Source organism: Urocitellus parryii, chromosome 2 (assembly GCF_045843805.1).
Source record: "Urocitellus parryii isolate mUroPar1 chromosome 2, mUroPar1.hap1, whole genome shotgun sequence".
NCBI lineage: Eukaryota > Metazoa > Chordata > Mammalia > Rodentia > Sciuridae > Urocitellus > Urocitellus parryii.
The window spans coordinates 128,420,855-128,431,113 of NC_135532.1; the positions used below are offsets into that span (position 1 = coordinate 128,420,855).

Consider the following 10,259-nt stretch of genomic DNA (forward strand, 5'->3'; position numbering starts at 1 on the left):
TCTCATGGAGACATATTTTCTCTCCTTGTCAAATTATACAACCAATGCCACGCTGCTGCCAGAACTGGTTGAAATTTTAAACATTGAGACAATGGGTTTGGTGTATGTTTTACTAAATTGATTCAACTACCAGTTACTTACCAACCAGTGACAACAGTCACAGTTTGAATGAAATACACATTGGACTAAGTGGGGGACCAAGTAATTACACAGCCAGTCAACTTTACCTCTTCTTCTAAGAAATCCTCGAGGAAGTAGACTGCCTAGGAGTGTTGTTAAGAAAAAAAAAAAAAAAACAGTGAAGTACACAGATTCTTAATTCCTTTTTTTAGTTCTAAAATGCACTATTAGTCCAAAAAGTCCATTAACTAGTAACAGCTGGCAACATAGATTATGCTTAAAGAGTAACATACTTTCAATTGTTCGATAAACTCCACTTACTCATTTAATGCAAACAGGATTTAGAGCCAAATCCATGCTCTGTGAATGGGCTTTGACACACATTGGATATATCTAATTTGATGGTTACATTTCTATTTGATGAGAAAAGCATAGAATTTATTAGGCCTAAGAGTTTCATTAGCATATACTTGACTCCATCACTCACTAACTCAGGTCTTGGTCCAATTAGTAACCACTCAAAACCACAGTTTGCTCATCTGTAAAGTGGGAATAAAAATAATAACTGGAGAGTGTTGTTGTGGAGATCAAATAAATTATGTGTGTGCCTTGCCTGGGCAATTAAATATTTATTAGAAGTGTCAGGATTGGTAGCTATCATATTTGAAAACCTGTCACTTTTGTTTTCCAAGAATTCTGTTAGTGAGAATCATACTGCTTGATTTTCTTTCCAGTTGCATTGTTATATACAAACATGAGATGTCTGTCTCTAAAACTATTCAAATATTGAACTGGGAGAAAAATAAATACAAGCCAAAAAGAGTTTGACAGAACTGGATGAGAAACTCTAAACTGGATAAAGCTGGATGCATTTTCTTCGTTTAAATAGAATTTGGTCATGAGAAAGAAATGAAGAGTTTCCTGTTTATTAAAAAAAAAAAAAAAAAAAAAGGACCCCAGGAGATGGCGGCGCCCTGCAAAGTGGCCGCGGCAACGTCCGGTGAAAGTGATGGAGGGGGTCGGGGTTTTGGATCCTGGCTGGACGGACGGTTGGAGGCGCTGGGAGTGGACCAAGCCCTTTACGGTTCCTACATCCTTGGTGTCCCGCAGGAGGAGGAGGAAGAAGAGAAGTTGGACGCTCTGCAGGGTATCCTGTCTGCTTTTCTGGAAGAAGATTCACTCCTTCCTATCTGCCAGGAGATTGTGGAACGATGGTCTGAAGCTCAGAATGTTGTCACCAAAGTGAAAAAAGAAGATGAGGTACAGGCCATTGCCACCCTCATTGAGAAGCAGGCGCAGATTGTGGTGAAGCCCAGGATGGTGTCGGAAGAGGAAAAAGAGAGAAAAGCTGCCCTGCTGGCCCAGTGTGCTGATGTAACAGATGAAGAGGATGAAGCAGATGAGAAGGATGAATCGGGTGCCACCACGATGAACGTTGGTTCAGATAAATCTCTGTTTCGAAACACCAATGTATAAGATGTCCTCAATGCTCGGAAACTGGAGAGAGACTCACTTGGGGATGAGTCCCAAAGAAAGAAGGAACAGGACAAGCTGCAGAGGGAGAGAGACCAACTAGCCAAGCAGGAGCGCAAGGAAAAGGAAAAGAAAAGGACACAGAGAGGGGAGCGAAAGCCATGACCCTGGCCTGTTCAATTCTTCCCCTGCTTCAAGAACTTGATGAAAAGGAAAACTGGCTTTGCAAATGTGTGTTTAAGAGAAATGAGAAAACATTGCATAGTTCTTTCCCAAGGCATTTCCCTTTTGTTTACATGGTCAAAAGGAAAATCACGATCACTTTTAATTACAAAAATGTGCCATGTTTTGCTGATGTGGATGATCAGATAATTAATGTCTGTACCAAAGAGCTGCAATTGGGGCAATCTTTATATTTTAATACTGAAGTTCTGTGCTCCTTTTGGCTCCTTTTTTATAAAATGTCTTCCCTCACCTAATTTTCCTTGAATAAATAGGATTCAGAAAGCTAACAGGGTTTTCTTCTGGGAGAAGAAACATGACCGTTCCTCTGAGATGAAAAGTGCAAGTATAAATTACTTCAGAGGTAATATTTACTCCTAAGTGTAGTATAGTTTTATGGCTGATATATAAAGCTAATCAGGAAGCTGTAATTCCAGCTCCTGGGGAGGCTGAGGCAGGAGGATTACAAGTTGATTACAAGTTGAGGCCAGTTTGGGCAAATTAGTGAGACGGGTCTCAAAAAAAAAAAAAAAAAAAAAGGCCTAGAGACTCACTGCTGGCTTCAATCCCCAGTGCTGCCAAAAAGAAAAACTAATGAAAAACCCTACTTGGATTGGATTTTATGTTACATGACAGAAAACGTAAGAAAGTGGGAAGAAATTATTTGGAGTGTGTTTAAGATCTGAGATCTTTTTTAAAGAAAATTTCAACTGATGGGATGAAGTATCTAAGATAGTTAAATATTTTTCTTCATATAGGCTGTGACATTAAGAAGGATGTGTCAATATTGAGTGCAACATTATCATTGTTAAGCTAGATTCTCATTTTTTTTTTATAATCATGAATTCTCTTGAATGCCAGTAGAAATTTTAACCCCAATTTTCCCTAAAACATGACTATTAAGACCTGGTAACTCCTGATTAGAGAAACTGGAGGAATTGCCCTTTTAAAGAAACACTGGAAATCTTGCTAATATAAAAAATACTTAAAAGAGTGTACATAGCAGGTGCTTAACAAATTTATTGAATGAATGAATGGGAAAATTGCCTGGGAGAGTCAAAAGTGAGCAAGAACTCTCCATTTCTACCTTTTTCACAAGCCACATTCAATTATAAATAAGGCTCTTCTCTACTTGACTTCAGGCAGTAGTAGACCGTCCAGAAGCCTAAAGAGCATTTTTCTCTCATAAGACAAAGTAGATATTTTATACCACGAGTCAGCAAACTACCAACTACAGGGCAAATTTGGCCATCTTTTTTTGTATGGTACAAACTAAAAATGGTTTTTACATTTTCAAGAGGGTATAAGATAAAGAACACATGATAAAACCTGAATTATTTACTGTCTAGCCCGTTCAAGAAAGTTTGCTGACCTTTGTTTTATATCATTAACTATGAGATTAACAAAAACTTTTATCTTTGTGCAGAAGGTTGAAAATAAAAAGCATGGTTAAGGAAAAGGAAATTATGTTACCTCTTCATAAAGTCCTCTAACCATGGCATTGCAAAAATAACGACATTTTTTTAAAAATAAACTTTAAGTCACCAAAAAAAAAAAAAAAAAAAAAAGAGCCTGGTTTGGCAGGCAGCAAACTTTGAGGGTGGCTTAGGACAACATCAGCAATTAACTTCCTCACAGTGCATAAGAAAGGCTAGAAAGCCATCCAGAGTTGGGTTGGGTGTGGCTGGGGAGAGAACAAAGCAGACACAAGGAGAAGCTGTCACCCTTTTTCATGTCCACCTGAATACCCTTTAATTGCAAAATGGTGTTGTAGGAACAAGAATAAAGAGAAAAGCCACCACTGTGTTCCCCCCTAGAGATTCAATTAGAGGGAAACATGCTGACTACAATAATCCCAAGGTTAGAGTCATAGGGTGGCAAGGGTCACTTGGTTCCAAGGCTATAATTAGAATCAGAGGTGAGGTTTTAGGCAATAGAACTCAAACATGAGAAGCAAGAGCAACACAAACCCTGGAGACCCCACAACAGTTAACTCCAGGCTGTCCCCAGAGGTTAAGTGTAGAGTTGGTGATCTGAAGAATTCACACTTGACCAAATACTAAAAAAAATAAAATAAAATAAACTGGGTCAGGCATCCCTTGTTCCTAGATTTTGTATTTGTCTAGGCTTCAAATGAAGTTTTCTTTCTTACAAATACAAGAACAATGCATGTAATCTATTTCGTACATCCTCTATGTTTAAGTCACAGCACTCACCTTTTAATTACATTTTATCTTATTTAATAGCAGCAACCTTATTGGGTAGGTAGAATTATTAGCTCCTTTTCACAAGCTAAAAAAGAAGAGAGCACTGAGAGATTCATTAACCTGTCCCTGTTCACGTAGCTGGTGACTGGCACAAATGTGATCTGAATCTATTTGATGCCAGGTGAGATGTATCCTTTTATATTTTATGATAATTCTTCATTTCATTTTATTATTATCCTTGAAATATATGTTCATTGTAAGAAAAAGGGTGAGAAATAGAGATAAAACAAAGTATGTCTTTTCAGCAAAGGACTGAAATTGCTTAAGAAAAGTTACTTATTAGAAAATGCTACTCAGCTGTTTTGCATATTTCTTTCCCAATGAAGGTCTGACTCCTTGAGGGCTTTTTCTCGTTTGTCCTCTTTTTCTAGGCCCATGGATGAGAAACTCTAAACTTGTTTCTTTTATTGATACTCTTATTTATTTACTATTTTAAAAATTAAATCAACACATAAAAACTCTACACATCCATGGGGTACCATGTGATGCTTAAATATGTGTATATATCATGTAATGTTCAAATCAGGGTAAACACAATTGATATAGTCTTACCATTTTGCACATAATGGGTTCCTAAAAGTATGTGAACCAAAAGAAGAGAGAAAGAGTATATGGATCAAATAAATCTAAGCAATAGCTGCCTGTTGGGGCTACCAAGCCAGCATGGTGACTAGCACCTCACCATCACTGTTCCTAACTATAGTCACACTGCTCCCAGAGTTGGTTGGTAATACTTGCCAGCCAGCCCAATTTTCTGAACATAGTGCTATAACAGCTTCATATGTGTGATCAGGAAGTTTGGCTAAGACTGAACATTATGGAAATACTTGGTCCATTTTTTTCCACTCTCAAAAATATCCTTGAGCAGTAATTTATTTACAGATAAGACAACCCTTCTCTTCAGTTTTTTTTTAATGTGATATTTGGTTTTGGGGGAAATATGTTCTGTAAAAGAATGAGTGGAGAGAATACATGTGGTAGAAAAAGTGCACAGTTTGTCAAACTATGAAAGTTTAGTTTGGGTAGATGCTTATTTAAACAATAATTAGAGGAGGGAAAGAAAAGACAAGGGTGTCCAAATACAATTCCTTATCAATTGTTTCTTTTATTGATACACTTATTTATTTACTATTTTAAAAATTAAATCAACACATAAAAACTCTATATATTCATGGAGTACCATGTGATGCTTCAATATGTGTATATAAATGTAATGTTCAAATAGGGTAAGCATAAATGATATAATTTTAACATGCCTTTGAACTACAACATTTATATATCAGAAATGAGAAAAAAGTTTATTTTCTAATGTGTTTTTATTTGTTCTAATTAGTTGTATATGACAGTAGAATGCATTTTGACACATCATACATAAATGGAATATAATTTCTCATCCTTCTGGTTGTACATGATGTAGAATCACACCAATTATGTAATTATTAATATTTGTACATAGGGCAATAATATCTGATTCATTCTACTATCATTTCTACCCCCATACCTCCTCCCCTCCCATCACTCTCATCCAATCCACAACCTCTATTCTCCCCCCTACCTTATTGTGAATTAGCATCCACGTATCAGAGAAAACATTTGGCCTTTGATTCTTTGGTACTGGCTTATTTTGCTTAGCATAATATTCTTCAGTTCCATCTATTTACTGGCAAATGCCATAATTTCATTCTTTAAGGCTCAGTGCTATTCCATTTTGTGTGTGTGTATGTATATATATATATATGTGTGTGTGTGTGTGTGTATATATATATATATATATATATATATATATATCACAATTTATTTATACATTCATCTAGGGCATAGGTTGGTTCCATAGTTCAGTTATAGTGAATTGAGCTGCTATGAACATTAATGTGGCTGTGTCACTGTAGTATGCTGATTTTAAGTCTGTTGGGTATATGACAAGGAGTGGGATAACTGGGTCAAATGATGGTTACATTCCACATGTTTGAGTGCTTTCCTGAGTGGTTGCATCAATTTGCAGTCCCCCAGCAATGTATGAGTGTACCATTTCCCCTACATTCTTGCCAACATTTATTGTTGCTTGTGTTCTTGGTAATTGCCATTCTGACTGGGGTGAGATGGAATTTCAGTGTAGTTTTGATTTGCATTTCTCTAATTGCTAGAAATGTTGAACATTTTTTTCACATATTTGTTGATTGTATTTCTTTTTCTGTGAAGTCTCTGTTTGGTTCCTTAGCCCATTTATTGATTGGGTTAAGAAATAAGAAAACTTTAAGAACAAAACCAATAAACATTCCTACCAATATCCTTCTTATCTGTATCGCCAGAAGTTATTTTTGTTCCATTTTGTTTCTCTTGTACTCCAAAATATGACTCTGCTAGGTTGTGTCAATCACATTATCCCATTACCAGGATGGAAATGGGTTTGACACATACCCTACCTTCCTATCATAGGAGTTAACCTAGGGAGATGTGTGTGACTCAGGCCAATTGAAGTCTTTTCATGGAGTTGTTGGGGACTGTTTTTAATCAGAGCTGGCAGTAAATAACTCTCTCCTTTGCTAGTTGCAAGAATATGTGAGCCCAGAGGTATTTGCTACTAGTTGTTGCCTCATGGAGACTGTAAGTTTAAGGAGACAAAGGCAGCAATCAGGAGAGAGAGAGAGAGAGAGAGAGAGAGAGAGAGAGAGAGAGAGAGAGAGAGAGAGAGAGACACTGAGGACAAACTCCTTACCAATATTTGCTTTTAAAAGCAAGTAAATCGCCCATTCATAGAGAGCAAGTAAATCGCCCATTCACAGAGCTGATTCAAACTGTGTCTTCATCATTTAACCAAAAGAGTACTGAATAGTAGCCAAGACTCAGAGTGGTACGTAAACACAATGTGTAAGAATCTATTTTTGAGCTTTTCCATTCCCTTTGACATTTTTCCTGAAAGCAAATTTGAATAGGAAATACTGAAACCTCTGGCAAATGCCCAATAATAACAGTATTCAACACATTTAGTAAGCTTCTTTGAGGGCGGACCTTGTGTTAAGCACTGGGAAAGTTAAGAGACTGGAACAAGAAAGTGCTTCCTTTCTATGGTGGAGGCAAACATGAAAGTCAATGGCCAGCACCATCTCTTAAAGAGGCTCTTTTCTCCAACATAGATTTATGGCACCTTTGTCTAGTATGAGATAACTGTATTATGTGGATTTTTCTCTGTGTCTTCTATTCTGTTCCATTGGACTACATGTCTGTTTTGGTGTCAATACCATGCCTTTTTTGTTACTATACCTCTATAGTACAAGTTAAGGTCTGGTATTGTGATGACTCCTGATTCACTTTTCTTCCTGAGGATTGCTTTAGCTATGCTGGAACTCTTGTTTTCCCAAATGAATTTCATGACCGCCTTTTCTATTTCTGTGTGAGAATGTCATTGCAATCTAAACAGGAATGGCTTTAAATTTGTGTAGTGCTTTTGGTAGTAGGGCCATTTTGACAATATTAATCTGCCTATCCAAGAACATGGGAGATTTTCCCATAGTCTAAGGTTTTCTTCAATTTCCTCCTTTAGTGGTCTTTAGTTTTCATTGTAAGGGTCTTTCACCTATTTTTTTAGATTGAATCCCAAATATTTTATTTTATTAGAGGCTATTATGAATGGGACAGTTTTCCTAACTTATCATCACTGATGTATAGGAATGCAATTGATTTATAGGTGTTCACTTTATATACTGCTACTTTGCTAATTTGATTATGAATTCTAGAAGTATTCTGGTGGAATATTTAGTGTCTTCTAAATATAGAATCATGTCATCAGCAAATTGGGATTGTTTTCTGGGAAAATAGGAAGTCTATATGTTACAAAATGAAATTAAAACCTTATCTCTCACCCTGCACAAAACTCATCTCAAAAGTGGATCAAAGACCTAGGCATTAGGCCAGAGACCCTGTACCTACTAGAAGAAAAAGTAGGCTCAAATTTTCATTAGAGTGGCTTAGAAACTGAATTCCTCAACAAGACTCCTAGAGTGCAAGAAGTAAAATCAAGAATCCATAATGGGAAAGTATCAAACTAAAAAGCTTCTTCACAGCAAAGGAAGCAATCAAGAATGTGAAAAGAGAGCCTAGAGAATGGGAAAAAAATCTTTGCCACTACAGCTCAGATAGGGCATTAATCTCCAAGATATATAAAGAACTCAAAAAATTTAACATCAAGGAAAAAAAACTAAATAATTTGGGGCTGGGGTTGTGGCTAAGTGGTAGAGAACTTGCTTTGTATGTGTGAGATACTGGGTTCGATCCTCAGCACCACATATAAATAAATAAAGGTATTGTGTCCATCTACAACTAAAAAAAAATTTTAAAAACCCTCAAATCAATAAATGGGCTAAGGAATTGAACATACACTTCACAGAAGAAGAAATATGATTAGTCAACAAATATATATAAAAAAGATCAACATCTCTAGCAATTAGAGAAATGCAAATTAAGAAGTACACTGAGATTTCATCTTACTCCAGTCAGAATGGCAATTATCAAGAATATAAGCAACAATAAATGTTGTTGAGGATGTGGGGGAAAAGTACATTGCTGGTGGGACTGCTTTGGTGCAACCACTCAGGAAAATAGTATAGAGATTTCTCAGAAAATGTGGAGTGGAACCACCATTTGACCCCGTTATCCCACTCCTTGGCATATATCAAAAGGACTTAAAATTAGCATAGTATAGAGCCATGACCTGAATAGCTGAACCTGAGAAACCTGTGATGGGTTATGGGGGATTAAGAAAGACACACACAGAGGTATTGTGGAAAAGTCGGGATTAGGTGAAACAATGCATTCTGATGGAGAAACAGTGACTGAAGAGCTGGCTCAGCAAGTTGACTCATATAAGGTCTCATTATCAAGAAATAAAGAACTAGAGAAGCATTGTTCTTTGTGCACTAGAAAGTTACAGGGCTAGAAACATTCCTGTAGCTATATCACTGTTGCAGTACTTGGAGCTTCCTGCAGCACTTGGGAATCCCATTGTTCAAAGTTTCTGTTAAGCAGTCAGGCTCAGAAGTAGCAATGCTGGTGAAACATTGTAGTTGTCTGGTCCTGCACAGAATTCCTCTATAAGTGGAGGTTATGTGCCTTAGATCAAGGTATAAGACTCTTGCACAGAGGCTCTTTGGGAGAGGGGTCACCATAGCAACAGGGCATCCTGTACCCCTGCAAAGAAACATTCCAAGGCAGTAGATGCATCACAGCCATGAAGCAATCAGGGATCCCCAATCTCAGTCACATCTAATGGGTGTGAAGTGGTAGCTTACTGTAGTTTTGATGTAACTCTTGGGTTTTCTTTCTTTCTTTCTTCCTTCCTTTCTCTCTCTCTCTCTCTCTCTCTCTCTCTCTCTCTCTCTCTCTCTCTCCAGGATTACTCTTTTAACAAAGAATGAAATGATGGCATTTGCTGGTAATTGGATGAATATCATGCTAAGTGGAAAAAAAACAATTTCAGAAACTCAAAGGTTGAAGGTTTTCTCTCAAATGCAGAAGCTAGAGAAAAACAAAGGAAAGGGGAGTGGGAAGGATAGGAGAATGTAAAGAACCAAACAATTATATATTAATAGACTTAAATGTTTTTGGTGTGTTTATTGCAAATGTGTTTTGAGTTTGTTGTTTGCCTTTTAATTTTGTGTGAAATTGTGAATGTAAAATGTTTGTTTTATGTAATCAAATCTATTATTTTATTAGCATCATCTATTGTGTTGCCCTCTCCTTCAAGCTCATGAATATCAGGTACATTGTTTCCTTTTTCTTTCAATTCTTTAACATTTGAAATCAATGTTAGGTAAGATGAGCTAACAGTCTAATCCATATATGTTCCCCATAGTTATAAACCATGGTTCCTGCATCATTTATGAAGTTGAGATTTCATTTCCCTGATTTGTGGCCATCACTTACATTGGACACTGAGTTCTTCATATATGCTAAGATGTGTAGACTCGACCCTGAGAGGTGTCTCTCAGATTCTGCTCCAGGAGTGAAAAACTTATGTGCCCAGTTGGTGGAGTTTGGGTGGGAGAGAGCCCCAATTTGGGGGACTGCCTTTCCTCTGTCCTGGGACAGATTGCATGCAAGGAGTGATCACTACAGGGTGTAAAAGCCCAGCCATTTTGCCTCAAAGCAGGGTAATGTTGAAGGGCCATGTGACCTTGGGGC

At 37.1% G+C, this 10,259-nt stretch overlaps 1 pseudogene; it reads left to right on the forward strand.

Moving 5' to 3' along the window:
- Positions 1-1,083: 1,083 nt before the first annotated feature.
- Positions 1,084-1,758, forward strand: LOC113193234 (coiled-coil domain-containing protein 43 pseudogene; annotated as a pseudogene).
- The last annotated feature ends 8,501 nt before the right edge of the window (positions 1,759-10,259 follow it).